Here is a 16436-nt window from a genome sequence, read left to right on the forward strand (position 1 = left end):
GAAGGATTTGTACCTGGGAACTGACATCCTCTTTCAACTGGAGGTCATTAAACTTTCTATTAGATTTTTGTAAAGACTTCTAAATTCACCTGGAAAAATAAATAAATAAATAAATAAATAAATAAATAAATAAATAAATAAATAATAATAAAACACTATTTCTGGTACATTTTTTTGTTCTTTGGTGAAGGTAAAGCACACTATATCCTTATATCACACTCCTTGAAACCCTTTATTTTTTTTTCAACTAAATTTTGATTATGTGGTCCATCATGCTCAGAGTTGTGGGTTAAAGCTGTTATTGAAGAAATTCTGATGCATTAGTGTGAAAGTAGGGTTTGGGGGTGGCTATGAATGAGACACAGCTGATATTTTAGGAGTGGACATAGCCTGGGAAAATAATTCAAAAAAGATTGTGAGTTAACTAAGCAGAGTTAATTTGAACTACAGAAACCAAATAAAAAAGCAAACCCAAACAAATTTTGTTTCAAGTTTCCCTATTGTTATAAATAAATGTTTTTATATAAAGCTTATGAAAAATTCACAAGTGGGGGGTGTTAAAGCATTCACACATTACAAAGGCATGACTACCTTCGTAAAATTTATACTTCCATAATGATTTGGTTTCTGTACTTCAAATTAACTCTCTATGCCACTGATTTGTTGCTTACATTAGATCTTCCTGCAGCAGTTGCTGCTGGGCAACAGCACTGAAAACATATGTTCAGGGGTGTTGAGAGGCAGCTTGAGGGACAGAGGGGAACAAGCATCTTTCAGAGCATCCTTCAGAAGCAAAATGGGAACACCAGCCCACAGGACAGGATTTACAGATGGTATATGATCTGAGGCAAAGAGTAGAGTAGTGAGGAAACCAGCGTGAAATCTAGGAGTATTGAAGATGAGTGGAAGGACCAAAGAGACATGTAAGATGGGCATTGGACAAAAAGGGGCACAGTGGGCACATATAATTAGAACGGGACTAATGGAAAAGGAGTAACAAAACAGTTAACAGCAGTTCCACGATCAGGACATGGCATGGACAGACACACAGAGTTGCCTACCATTATCAGACAGAACATAATAAACTAAATGAAATCTGTACCACTGAGGAAAGCAAAGTCTGGGGAAAGAAAAAGAAAAAGAAAAAAACTACCTCCAACCATTTTTTTTTTCTGAAAGTAATTTAAGTATAAAACTTCAGAGTTTACTAGCTTAGATTTGTACATTTACGTGTATATATTTTCACTTTCTAAATTACATATCCAAAATTTCCATACCTTTCATTGATGTCTAGAACATGCTGTGGGTTCCACTCTTAATTCTGTGATAACTCTGCCTGGTGTAGAAAAAAAGATCAATTAATTTTATCAACACACCTTCCTTCCTTAGCCTATTATATTCTAACGTATGTGTCCAGAGTGGTTGTTTTTCTTTGGACCTGATAGATGAGGATCATACAAGGCCCAAAGAGTGAGCAGCTGTAGACTTGAGAAGAGCCTAGCACAGGGGTGCAATCTCTTTAGAATCAAAAAGACTAAATGGATCAGTAGGATGAAGCAATTACAAAGTACTCTCTACAGACCAGGTGGGTATGAAAAAAAGAACAAGGTTATAGTTTCTGCTCTTGTCTAGAAAGCTGTATTAGAAATTGAGGTCTTACTGGTCTCTCAGCAGACACCATCATTTGAAGAGCTCTGCATCCAATCATACATTCCCATCAGAAGTAAAATAAAATAAGTGAACCAGCAAATGCCTTCATAAGTCTCACTAGCAGTTACAAAGATGATACATTCCTGTGGCAGAAAGGCCACAAAAGTGTGGATGAAAGGGTTCACAAGCAAACAGGTCTGCATCCAGCCCTAGCTTGTATAGGGACAGAAATTTCACTATGGTGAATGGACTTGGCCCTGAGAAAACCCACACCCATTCAACAGGAGAGATTTTACAGCTGCAGGGGTTTCACAGTGCATCCTTCTGTCAGCTGGTGCCTATTCTCCACGGCAGTGTCCTCGATAGTGTGCAGCAGTATCTATAACTATTGGCTCAATCATCACAGTCAAACAGAAGTATCTGTTTCATTTTAGGAAAAAAATATATTTACTGTGAGGATGGTCAAACACTGGAACAAGTTTCGTAGAGCTGGTTGACAACCCATGCCTGTCAGTATTCAAGAGGTATGCCCTCGCAGAATCACAGAATGGTTGAGGTTGGAAGGGACCTCTGAAGATCATCTAGTCTAACCCCCATGCCAGACAGGATCACCTAGAGCACATAGCCAGGAGGGCATCCAGGTGAGTTTTGAATATTTCCAGAGAAAGAGACTCCACAACCTCTCTGGGCAACCTGTTCTGGTGCTTGGTCACCCTCACAGCAAAGAAATGCCTCTTCATATTCAGCTGGAATCACCTGTGCTTCAGTTTGTACCCACTGCCTCTTGTCCTCTCACTGGGCACAACTGAAAAGAGACTGGCTCCATCCTCTTGACACCCTCCCCTCAGGTATTTATATGCATTGATGAGATCTCCCCTCATTCTTCTCTTTTCCAGGCTAAATATGCCCAGTTCTCTCAGACAGTCCTCGTACAACAGGTGCTCCAGTCCTCTGATCATCTTCGTAGCCCTCCTCTGCACTCACTCCAGTAGCTCCATGTCTCTCTTGTACTGGGAAGCCCAGAACTAGACACAATACTCCAGCTGTGACCTCACGAGTCCTGAGTAGAAGGGGAGGGTCACCTCCCTTGATCAGCTGGCAGCATTCTTCTGAATGCACCCCCGGTGGTGTGGTAGTTTGCTCGGTAGTTCATGCAGGCAGGTCGAGCAGGGAGGGAAGAGGATCCCTCCCCACTCCGGAGACTAGCTCACCTACTGGCTACCTCCCAGACAGCAAACCCAGCCATGGTCACCACCGGGTGACAAGTACTCACCAAAGCACTCGCCAAGAAGACTGTGGCACCCCAAACCAAGTGCCTGCCCAAAGATGTGGCTGTTCAGGTCTCTGGTTGCAGGTAGTGCTTGAACCTGTTGTTACCAATGGATGGCAACAGGAATACCGCCTGCATGAGATGCGAGCAGGTGGAGGATCTGATCAGCCTGCTGGCAGAGCTCAAGGAGGTGGTGGAGAAATTAAGAACTATCAGGGAAAGTGAGCAGGAGTTAGGCTGGAGGAGTCACTCCCTGCTACACTTGAGAGAAAGGCAAAGGGGCAACACAGCCCAAATAACGATGGACCTCCTGACCTGTCATTGTCAGGCAGAGAGAGGGGACCTGAGAAATGGAGAGAAAACAGGTCCCTGCTTGTCATCACAAGCAGAGCCCTCCGTACTTGCCTCGTCTCCCCAGGTGCCCTTACATAATAGGTTTGAGACCCTGAAACTTGAGGGACAGGCTGGTAAGGATGTGAGGGAAAGTCCACAAAGGAGGCCATCTACGGCAAGAAGGAAATAATGGTAATGGTTGCAGATGACTCCCTTGTGAGGGGAACAGAGGGCCCCATATGTTGGCCAGACTCTACACATAGGGAAGTCTGCTGCCTACCTGGGTCCCAGGTCAGGGACATTACCAGAAAATTTCCTGACTTCCTGGCCCCTCTGATTACTACCCCTGAGTAATATTTCAGTCTGGTAGTGATGAAATAGTTGTCGTCACTGAAACATGGTGGGACCACTCTCACATCCGGAGTGCTACAATGGATGTCTACAAGCTCTGCAGAAGGGACAGGCGACTAAGGAGGGGCAGTGGCATGGCTCTCTATATTAGAAGTGTTTTGATGTTGTTGAGCTCGAGTTTGGGAATGATAAGGTAGATCCTTGTGGATAAGGATCAAGGGGTATGCCAACAAGGCAGACACCCTGGTGGGGTTGTTACAAACTGCCAAACCAGAATGAAGAGATGAATGAGGCATTCTGTAAGCAACTGGCAGAAGTAGCTTGATTGCTCGCGCTTGTTCTCATGGGGGACTTTAGATTCTTGAACATATGCTGGAAATACAATACAATCCTGAGGAAGCAGTCCAGGAGGTTCCTGGAGTGCATGGAAGACAGCTTCCTGACTCAGATGGTTAGTGAACCTACCAGAGGAGGTGCCCTGCCATTCCTGTTGTTCATAAGCTGTGAAGGACTGGTGGGAGATGTGGTGGTAGGGACTTGTCTTGGACAAAGTGACCATGACATGGTAGAATTCTCTATCCTTGGTGAAGTCAGGAGGGGCATCAGTAAAACTGCTACTTTGGAATTCTGGAGGGAAGACTTTGAATTGTTCATTACGATGATAGGAAGGGTCCTTTGGGAGCCAGTCCTGAAGACCAGAGGGATCCAGGAAGGTTGGACACTCCTAAGGAAGTCTTAAAGTTGTAGGAGCAGGCTGTCCCCATGTGCCATAAGATAAGATGGCAGGGAAGAATACCAGTATAGCTGAAGAAGGAAATTTTGCTGAGCATCCAGGAGAAAAAGAGAGTTTATGTCTGGTGGAAGAAGGGGCAGGCAACTCAGAGTGTACAAGGACATATACAAATACATGACTACTGAGGATAAGGAAAATTCTGAGGTTCTTAATGCTTTCTTTACATCTGTCTTTAATAGTCAGACCACTGTACCTCAGGGTACTCAGCCTCCTGACCTAGAAGTCTGGGACAAGGAGCAGAAGAAACCCCATACAGTTTGAGAGGAAACAGAGACCTGCTGCTCTACCTGGACTGTCACAAGTCCATGGATACAGATAAGATCCACTTGAAGGTGCTGAGGGAGTTGGTGAATATGATTTCTGGGCCAATTTCCATCATCTATCAGCAGTCATGGTCATCCAGAGAGATCCTGGATGACTGGAGACTTGCTAATTTGATGCTCATTCATAAGAATAGTCATAGGAAAGACCCAGAGAACTGCAAGTCTGTGAGCCTGACCTTGGTGCCAGGAAAGGTGATAGAACAGGTCATCTTGAATGCAATTACACAATGGACATCAGGGGGATCAGGCCTAGTCAGCATGGGTTCATGAAAGGCAAGTCCTGCCTGACCAACCTCATCTCCTTCTTAAGTTGCCTCCTTCTATGACGGGGTGACCCACCTGGTGGATGAGGGAAAGCCTCTTGATGTAGTCTACCTAGACTTCAGCAAGGTCTTTGACACAGTCTCCCATTGTATTCTCCTGGAGAAGCTGGTACAGTCTCTGCTGGGTTAAAGTCTTTTTCTGTTACAGGTACAGTCTTAGCTGGGTTAAAAACTGGCTGGAGGACTGGGCCCAGAGAGTAGTAGTGAATGGAATTAAATCCAGCATGTAACTGGTCATGAGTGGTGTTCCCCAGGGGTCAGTGTTGGGGTCCATCCTTTTTAATATCTTTATTGATTATTTGGATGAGGAAATTGAGGACACCCTCAGTAAGGTTGCAGACGACACCAAGTTAGGATGAAGTGTTGATCTGCCAGAGGGTAGGACGGCCCTGCAGAGGGACCAGGACAGGATGGACCAATAGGATGAGGTTCAACATGGCTAAGTGTCAGGTCCTGCACTTTGACCACAACAACTCCATGCAATGCTACAGGCTTGGGGGAGAGTGGCTTGAAAGTGGTGCAGAGAAAAAGGATCTGGGGGTGCTGATGGATGCTCACCTGAACATGAGCCAGAAGTGTGCCCAGGTGGTCAAGACAGCCCATGGCATCCTGGCTTGTATCAGGAATAGTGTAGCCAGCAGGACAAGGGAGGTGATCGTCCCCTTGTATTCTACTCTGGTGAGGCCACACCTTGAATACTCTGTTCAGCTGGGTTCCTCAGTACAAGAAGGACATCAAGGCCCTGGAACATGTCCAGAGAAGGGATACAAAGCTGGTGAAGGGACTGGAACACAAGTCCTATGAGGAGAGGCTGAGGGAACTGGAATTGTTTAGTGTAGAGAAGAGGAGGCTCAGGGGAGACCTTATTGCTCTCTAGAGCTACCTGAAAGGAAGTTGTGCGGAGTGAGGGGTCAGTCTCTTCTCACAGATAACTAGTAATAGGACTGGAAAGAATGGCCTCAAGTTGCACCAGGGGAGGTTCAGGTTGGAAATTAGGAGAAATTTTTTCTTAGAAATAGTCAGGCATTGGAAAGGGTTGCTCAAGGAAGTGGTGGAGTTGTCATCCCTGGGGGTGTTTAAGGAAAGGTTGGACATGGTGCTTCGGGACATGGTTTTGTGGGTGACATTGGTAGTAGGGTGATGGTTGGACCAGATGATCTTGGAGGTCTTTTCCAACCTTAATAATTCTTTGGTTCTATGATAACTTTAGCCTCCTTGGCCACAAGGGCAAATTGTTGACCCATGGTCAGCCTGCTGTCCACCAGGACTCCAGGTTCCTCTCTGCAGATCTGCTCCCCAGCAAGTCAGCCCCCATCCTATACTGGTGCTTGGAAGTTATTCCGCCCTAGGTGCAGGACCCTGAACTTCCTGTTGTTGAACTCCATGAGGTTCCTCTTGGCACATCTCTGCCTGTCAAGGTCCCTCTGAACAACAGCACAGCCTTCTGGGACATCAGCCACTCCTCTGAGCTTTGTATCATGAGCAAACTTGCTGGGGGTGCACAATGTTCCATCACCCAGCTCACTGATGAGTAAGTTGATCAAGACTGGAGCCAGTACTGAGCCCTGGGGGACACCACTAACTATTGGCCTCCAACTAGATTTTGCACCACTGAACACAACACTCTGAGCTTGGCCATCCAGTCAATTACCAATCCGCTTCACTGTCCGCTCATTTAGCCTGCACTTTGTGAGATTGTCTATAAGGATGTTATGGGAGACAGTGTCAAAAGCCTTGATGAAGTAAATTTATACCGCATCCACTGTCATCTACACCTCATCTACCCAGCTAGCCATCCCATCATAGAAGGCTATCACATTGGTTAAGCATGATTTCCTCTTGGTGAGTCCATGTGTACTACTCCTGATCACTTTCTTATCCTATACGTGGTTGGAGATGACCTCCAGGATGAGCTGTTCCATCACATTTCCAGGGGTGGAGGTAAAGATGACTGGCCAGAAGTTACTTTTTTTTTAGCCCTGAAGTGGCCAGGCAGTTGGACTAGATGTTCTTTGAAGGTCCCTTCCAACTGAACCATTCTATCTAAACCCAGAAGTACCCTCTGCAAAGAGACTGACGGCAGCAAGAGAAAAGTGAGCATCCTAATGCCTGTCATACTAATGAGCCTTGTCTGCCATACTAGGAAGGAAAGATTTCCTTTTCAAGAAACAGAAGAGTTTCTTCTCAGTTTTCATGTTATGTTTAGTCATAAAAAAATAGTATCCTAAAAGAGATTTTATGTGAACAGTGTGTTGTGGTGGTTTTAGCCAGCTGGGCAGCTGAGCTTCACCACAACTGCTCTCTCACTCCACTTCCTCAAAGGGAAAGAGGAAGAAAATATGATGAAAAGGGCTCAAGGGTTGAGATAAGGACAGAGAGATCATTCAACAATTATTTTCATGGGCAAAACTCAGCATCGGGAGATAAATAAAATTTATTGCCTTTCACTAGATAACTAGAAACGTGAGAAACTAAAAACAACCAAAACCACCTTCCACTCATCTACCCTCTTCTACATCCTCCCCCCGAGAGTCATAGGGGAATGAGGCCTGAGGTCAGTCCCTAATGCCTCGTCTCCACTGCTCCTTCATGGTTACCCTCTACCCCTGCTCCACATGGTGTCCCTCCCACGGGATGCCGTCCTTCCCGAACTGATCTTGCATGGGCTTCCCACAGACAGCAGTTCTTCAAAATTTGCTTCAGCATGTGTTTGTACCCTGGGGATCCATCTGTCAGGAGCAAAATATTGGATATGGGTCCTCCACAGGCTCCCCCCAAGATCCCCTGCTCCTCTCCACAGGTTGCAGCTCTGGCCTGGGGCCTCCTCCTGCAGGGGCTCTCCATGGGACGCAGCTTCCTCCAGGCCACATCCATCTGTTCCACTGGGGGCTCCTCCACGGGCTGCAGTGTGGAGATCTGCTCTATGTGGGACCCATGGGCTGCAGGGAGACAGCCTGCTCCACCAAGGACCTCCCCACAGGCCTCAGGGGAACTGCTTCTCTGTGCCTGGAGCACCTTCTGCCCTCCTTCTGCACTGACCTTGGCGTCTGCAGTGCTGGTTATCACTCTTCACTCTCTCAGTTGCTGTTGTGCAGCATTTTTTTATTATTATTATTATTATTTTTTCTTTCTTTCCCTTTCTTAATTCTGCTCTCACAGATGCGCAAACAGCATTGCTTATTGGCTCAAGTCTGGTCAGCAACAGGTCCCTTTTGAACTGGCTGAAACTGGCCCTTATCTGACATGGGGCAGCTTCTGGACTTTTCTCACTGAGGCCACCCCTTCAACCCCCTGCTACCAAAACCTTGTCACATAAACTGATACATTTGTAAAAACATTAATTTCCATTACTAACTGAAAACTTCTTAAACTAACCAGAATCTGAACTACTGCTTGAGAAAAGAATAGAGTGTATTTGTAACCAGTTGCTGAAATGTACTTGATATAATCTCTCTGGCAATAACTTTTTTTTTCTTCTTCTTCTCCTAATGGAAATGATAGTACTAAAGTAACAATGTACCATACATGTACCAGCATCAGAAAACAGACAATTCACTTATCATTGGCCATCATGAAAGATGACAAACAATTAGTATATTCACCAGGTCCTAAGCTATGAATTTTAAAATCTCATGCCTAAATAAATATCCTAGTTTCTGTCATTGCTTTATGCCCAACAACTTCAACTAGGATATGCAGGAACATCTTGAAGCTTTTCTAAACTTGACCATAAGTTTTTGAACCTAAGTATCTTTGTAAGTGTCTATTTTGAGGCTTTTGCTTTGATTTAGGTTTGTGGTAGTGGTGTTCTTTGATGCTGCCATTGCTGGTAGGTATATATGTTGATTTATTTGTTGCAATCTGCAGACCAGAATCTTGCAGAATGAAAGCATTTCACTATTGCAAAGTAGTTTATAGATAGAAACTTTTTATTATTATGTAAAACTTGACCTTGCATATGCACAAGACTAGTACCAGTACAAAAAGTCTCATGCAATGAAGAATGAAGAGCAATGTCATTGCTGCTCATGTTTTCAAGAAATACCTATGAGAGATATTTGTGCTTTTATGTCAAGACTACTGTTTTACAACCACTGTATAAATATATTGAAAACACAACAGTACCTTGTACCTTAGAAGCTAACACCATGATGTGTGGGATATCTAAAGCTACCTTTGAGGGTATTGTTTACCAGAGCACACTCACAGATGTTCTGATTGAACATGTTTTAAATACAGAGAAGTGTAAAGGAAAATATTTTAGTGTGAGATTAAAAACTTGCTCAAGCTTCAATAAACCTAAAAAATAATAAAATAATAATAATAATAATAATAAAAAAGATTTTATGCCTGGTATCACATTTCCTTTTTCAGCTGTATAGATTTAAACGTAAAAAGTTTTAAAGAAATAATATCTCCCTCCAAAATATGCAAGACACTAGTATGGTAAATATAGACTCAAGAGAAATAGAGAAAATTAACAGTAACTGTCACCATGTTGTCTTAGATGTAAAAAATATTTAGTATCAAACATTGATTTATAATAATAATAATAATAATAATAATACAGTTACAATTATAACTCATGGAAAATGTATGGTTTGCCAGAAGTGTACAAGAGATTTTAATCTCCCAAGATTTTCCTTGCCCCTTGTTTGTTATTTTTGTTCTTGATTTATACTGACAGATGTTTACAGTTCCTCTCCTTTTCCCATCCTTCTATTGTTTACTTGAACAGCCGTAGTATATCTTAGCTCTTTAAATGAGCTGTATTATAATCAAAGAAGGATTTTTCTGCCTCTGACAGTTATTTATCCTGTTTTCTCTATACTACTGAATTATTCTTGTCAGGAAATTTTTTTATCTCTAATTCACTTTTTTTTAGGAGCAACTGTCTTAGAAATGGTGCAGCACAGACCTTGATCTGTTGTTTCCCCACCATATAAACAATCAGAAAATTCCTACTGGAACACCGTACCATCTTATGTAGCTAAGAGGGACTATTTGCCACCAAAGATTCCTGATTGTAGGCTAAAGAATAGTCAAATAAAATCTCAATAAGTAAGCAAGCTCAGATGCAAGTAAGATATGGAATATAAATTTTCACTTGATACATTTTTAATGTATTTTTCATTAATGATCTGTAGATTTCCAAAGTATAACTAGATAAGACTAGATTGAAAAATTGGACTAGGAAGGTACTTTTTTGGTACTCATTGACATCAGGAAATTACAGAAAGCAATACACAAGAAATCAAACATTTTTCTCTGGTAAATAACTATTAGCTGTGCACACCCCTAAATCAAATGCAATTCAAAAACTCCTGGATGGTATTAGTATGGTCACATATCCTTGATGTGTTATGGCCTCACATTCACTCACCACCCAAATCCCCGCACACAAATGTATTCTCTCCAAATGTCTAATAACACTTTGGAACAAAACCAAATTCACATCAATATTTTTTTTTACTATTATTAAATCCTTGCCTGAGGATATGCTGTGCAATATTCATAAAACAGAAGGAAACATACATGGATTCAACACCAAAAAATGAGAAGGAAGAAGAAGAGCATGTTGTTATTGTTTTAAGACAGATATATTGAAGGGACTATTCTTTTATTTGTAATGTTCTAACATTCATGATTCTGGTGTTATTTGAACAAACTATGTCTTCTATTATTTTCTGTAGTGATATAAAGCTCTGCAGGAGACATGATGCTTTGAACAATTCCAATTTTAGATTATGTATAGAAATTACATGTTTAAAGCTGATTTTACATGTTGAATGCAAATCTTTGTGACTGAACCAGCATATCAAACTGGTGCAGCTGTACACAATTAGAGCAAAATGTGGCTGCTGTTCCAAACAGCCTTTCCTTAACACCAGTATAAATTGTTGTTAGTTTGTTTGCTAATTCATCATTTATCCCCAACATGTAGGACTATTGGTGAATTAGGAGCTGTTAGTTCAAAAGGATTTCATAAGCCTTGAAAAAATAATAACGCACCTTACACCCTATGGTAGTTCTTTGGAACAGAAGCAACAATTTGGATATAGATTTCTCTCTTGTCGGGGGGTCTAGCACATTGACATAAGCAGTTTGCTTGTGGTTGTTGTTGTTGCTATTTTTTCACTTGATTGTTTGTTTTAATCACAGTTTAGTCACATTCAGAATTTCCAAGTACTCCCTGCTACACACACACACATGCACACACATAAAGGAAACTGCTTTTGTCAGTGATGTTTTTCCATTTTCTAGTCTCAGAAGATGAGATTTGCTAAGGATTCCCATTCAAATAGAGCAGGAGAGCACAGTGCAGACAGAATACAAATTCATACTAGGGAAGTGGAACAGGGTTAGCGAAGTGTGCAGTTGGTGAGATTGATGTTGATACCCTTCACTGCCAAGTGAAATGCCAATAATGCTTGTATAGCATTTTGTGAGGGCAATGGGAGTATTGATTCCTGAACAATAATAAAGAATGAAGCTGCTCTCTCAGGTATAAAAATATTGGCAACTGTTACAAAGAATTGACTCATAGAGGCCTGAGTGTTGGCCTATCTTAATACAAATAATTCAGCTTTGAGAAGGATTTCAAGAGCAGCCAGGCATGGTCCTCAGGCACATTCTCTACTATTAATTTATCTGCAGCTTTCACAAGCTTTTGTGTCTATCAGCCAATAGGTCTAGCACAGGGTTCAGGGACAAAATGGATTTCTGAAGGCTTGTTGGGAGGCAATATGAAACACCAGTGGGGCCATGAAATTTTAACATGTATATATAGGATACATTCCTTTTTTATCATATTTATGAAAACAAACAAACAAACAAACAAAAAAAAAAAACATATGATTTCCATGCACTTCATAAAAACATTTAACATGCACTAGATTGGCAACTGAGATTTCTAGTCTTTTATTTTATAGTTTAGTTTTACTCACTGAAAGAAATGTGAAGATCCAGAATATTAAGTTATCACAGGCATAGTAAATCTTATGTATTCTTTGACAATTTAGAGTATGCTGTCTGCACTTAAGAATGAGTACTAAGTTTTCTGAAAACTTTTGAAGAATCAGCTGTTTTCTGTGGTGTTGAAAAGCAAACACTTTAAAATAACTGACCATTCTTAAAATTGAGAGCCGTGTCTATTCACTCTGTTGACTAACGGGATTCCATTCCATCCATCACTGGCCATCAAAAGCATGACTGAAATAGAAATATTGAGAGTACATATCGACAGATATAACTAAAGCAGTGATGAAATCCACACATCGGCCTAGAATTAGCTGTATTTTTTAGTGACCACCTCAACTATGCTCAGTATCATAATCCACATTTGACAGAACTGCTGCTGATATAGCAAAACACCAGATATCTTTCAGCAGTTATTAGATATTAAAAATCTATCATTTTTATCTGTTCTATTTTCATCAGCAATAGATTTCCCAAACTAAGGTTAGAGCTGTGGTGACTTTTATTGAAGAAGGATTAGCAAATACTGGGCAGATAAAATCATAAATAATTCCCAAAGGTGTTGAATGTAAAGAATTCTAAATATTGAGCTCACCAATTCCAACCACTCAATGTTTAAATTCCACGTCTGTTGAAAAATAGACAGCTGAGACCAGTATTTGGTAATTGTTCTGCAGAAGTCCCTGCTGAAATTTAAATACCTAAAAAAAAAAAAAAAAAAAAAAGCATCTAGAAAGTTTTTATCTTTCCTGGTCATGTTTTTCCTAATTCAAATACCTAATGAATTTCCTAATTTCACTTGCTTAGAAATGTTTACATGGACTTCACCTCTGGCTTCAAAATCCATGTGGAGGACTCTGGAACTCCAATCAAATGGATAATAAGAGAAGATTATGCATTTCAGAGATACGGGTGGCCTGTGGCCAGCCTGTGTAAAAAGAAAATCATAGAATCATAGAAACAAAGAATGGCTTAGGTAGGAAGGGACCTTAAAGATCATTTAGTTCCATACTCCCTGACATGGACAGGGACAACTGCCAGTAGATCAGGTTGTTCAAAGCCCCATCCAACCTGGCCTCAAACTCTTCCAGGGATGGGGCATCCACAACTTCTCTGGGCAACCTGCTCCAGTGCCTCACCACCCTCATAATGAAGAACATTTTCATCTAATCTAAGTCTAGATCTAATCTAAATCTCCCCTCTTTTAGCTCAAAACCATTCCCCCTTGTCCTATCACTCCACTCCCTGACAAAGTGTCCCTCCTCAGATTTCCTGTAAGCCCCTTTTAGGTACTGGAAGGATGCTATAAGGTCTCCCTGGAGCCTTCTGTCCTCTAGGTTGAACAATCCCATCTTCCTTAGTGTTTCTTCATAGGAGAGGTGCTTCGGATCTCTGATCATCCTTGTGGCTCTCCATTGAACTCTCTCTAATATGTCTATGTACTTCTTAAGTTGAGGCCCCAGAACTGAACACAGCACTCCATGTGAGATCCCGCAAGAGCAGAGTAGAGGGGGAGAATCACCTCCCTTGATCTCCTGTCCACGCTTTTTTTTTTTTTTTTTTTTTTTTTTCCTCCTGCCCCCCTGCCTGCATGCACTGCCATGCAAACTGCCACATCATGACTAACTGATGTGCCATGCCCCATTTGCCCATCCTGGTCACTCTAGCTCTCCAGGGGCTGCCTTTGTATGACAGAGTGGGGGCGCTCCTGGCTCCACCCAAGCTTCATCAGCCACCCTCACAAGGGCTGCAAAGACCTGGTGGCTCCCTCGATTGCCTTGAGTGCTTCAATGCAGGAAATTGCATACCACAATCCCTCACTCCACTGTAGAATGCACCTGCCCCGGAGCCAATTGCCACATAATATATACCACATAAGACCCACAGGTGAATTTTCAGCTTCCCCAAGACCTGTGGAATTTTCATTGCAAGCACTAGCCTTCGAGTCACAAGTTATTAAACGTTTGTAGAGGAAATCTGGAGGTGGAAACCTTGTCAATCACTGACAACAGGTCTTGCTCAACTGATAATAAAACTACTATTGCTCTCTGAGGAGGATTTCTGAAAGTATTTAGGAAAGGCAGCAAGGTGACCTTTCTTTCCAACAGCCAAAGACCCATGTGTATGACAGCTTTGATGTATGGCTTGCTAGGATTTTGGATTTTTTGTATTTGTCACCTCCTACCTGACACTCAAGATCTCCTGAAATACTTGAAAATATAAGAGGATGAACTGACATTGTCTTATACCTCTGCATTACTTTACTCTGTGCCCTTTTACTCCTAATTTAATTATTCAGACAGATATTATTTGTCTGTCTCTCTTCCTTGTCTTATCCCAGATTTCAATTACTCTTCTCCTCTAATAAAAATTTATCATTGACTCTTTCCTTCTGTTGAATATAGAGTAGCATATCCTGGTCTTGAACCTCTGTGTGCACTCTGCCACTCAGTTCAGCATCAGGCCTCTAGTGAAAAATGGATTCATTATTATTGTAATTAAGAAAGCCAATTAAGGAAGTTTCCGTTACTAGAAAGAAAACATAAGCCTCACTAGCCTAACATCAGCTCAAAGACAGATTTTTGATCCTTACTGCTGATCTCACCTCCTTGTAAAGCTTTCACTCTTGTGCTGTCAGACTTTTAAAGACAAACTCATAAGCATTAATTAAAGATTAAGGCACACAGAAAGCATGGAGGAGTCCAAAATTGTGCTGAATGTAATAGAACTGCAGAAGACAAATAGGAACTTCTATCCATTTGGCTACTTTTCTGTAAACATGATAAGATTTAAGTCCAGATGTCAACCAGGTGAGGATACTTAAAAATCAGGTCCATAAAAAACACATTAGATTTGAGAAGATGTCTGCAGATCTGAAATTTTGCCATACTGCTAAAATCTGAAACAGGAAGACAGAGGAACATGCAGAACTTGACTGTACACTCAATGAAATCAGTGGGAGACTTTCCACATATTTCAGTCAGCATCAGATCAAGACATCTAGCAAGTTTCAGAACTATTAGTATGACTTTTTCCAGTCTCACAAGTTAGGTAATACTTGTGAAAAAGTGCACAAACACACCTCAATGTGATCTAGGAGGAAGTGGAAAATACTGACTTCTCATGTAACATACATTTTTGTCACTGAAATTCATTTAAAAAAAAAAAAAAAATGGCTAGATGTATAAAAACTTTCTCTGTATTTCTGAAGTGCAGAAGTGAAATAATTCTAAAAGATAACTTTTATCATCTTATTCACATCACTCAGAACAAACAAACAAAAAAAGCCTTCAAGGATCTCAAATAAACATGTTTACCTTTAAAATATGCATTATAACCAAATATCAGAGACAGTCATGTGAAGTGTAAAGTACTTCAACAGTGTATAAATGCGATGTGTAGAGGACTTCATAAACATATAAAAAGATGACCCTGATTCAAAAATTCTACAGACTAATTAGACAGTGTATACATAAGGTAGTGGGAGGAAAAAGAGTGAATTGATGAAAGAATTGAAAAGAAAGGGTAAAAGTTAAGCACACATCTTGTTAGCCTCATGACTCATAAGTGTCTGTGCATGTAGACATGCATCTATTCACTAGATGAGTAGGCCAACATTTTCTTCATCCTCTTTTCTCAAGTTGCATGCCTTCATGAGTCATTCAAAAAGAAGAGTGTGAAGGGTTGTCAGACTGCTTAAGGAAGTGGGTTGAAGACAAACGAGGCCATATGGAAGAAGCTGTGATAGCACACTGGGAGAAGCATATTGAGAAAAGCTTGCAAGTCCTGCTTTTGGTTTGAACAAAGATAGAAAAGTAAAAAAGTAAACAGGTAGGCAGAGTGGAATTATATAAGACCTTGAAATGAAATCAAGGTGTTTCAATTGTGATAGCAAATGAGAGGTCATTAAGTGTTGTAGTAAGTGTTGTTGTAGTTTAGGAAAATAAGGGCTGCTCCCTGGCAGCCCTTCCAAATCTGAGTAACAGATCATCACAACTCCACAAGTAGCTTCTTTCCTTAGCTGTATCTATACCATCAATAACTAAAATATGAGTGTGAAGTGACAACTTGAAAATTCCATGTGCTATATTCATGCTTCTACTTTCTCTGTAATGCAAGGTTAGGAAAAGTTACTGTATTATGGATGTGAAGAACAAGGCTTTCAAACACAAATGTGGCGTGGTATTTAGTTTATGCAACAAGGGAGATATAGAGCAAGCAGCACTAGTGCATTAGAGAAATCAATTAATAATTATTAGCTAATAAATGTGATAACAGCTCTTTACAATGACACACAGTTGCAGGAATAGCAATTCATTACCAAAATGTCACTGACAGCTTAAAAATATGTTGTCAGAATCATCACAGAGAAGGAAGGAAGGAAGGAAGGAAGGAAGGAAGGAAGGAAGGAAGGA

This window comes from Oxyura jamaicensis, chromosome Z (assembly GCF_011077185.1).
Source record: "Oxyura jamaicensis isolate SHBP4307 breed ruddy duck chromosome Z, BPBGC_Ojam_1.0, whole genome shotgun sequence".
Lineage (NCBI taxonomy): Eukaryota > Metazoa > Chordata > Aves > Anseriformes > Anatidae > Oxyura > Oxyura jamaicensis.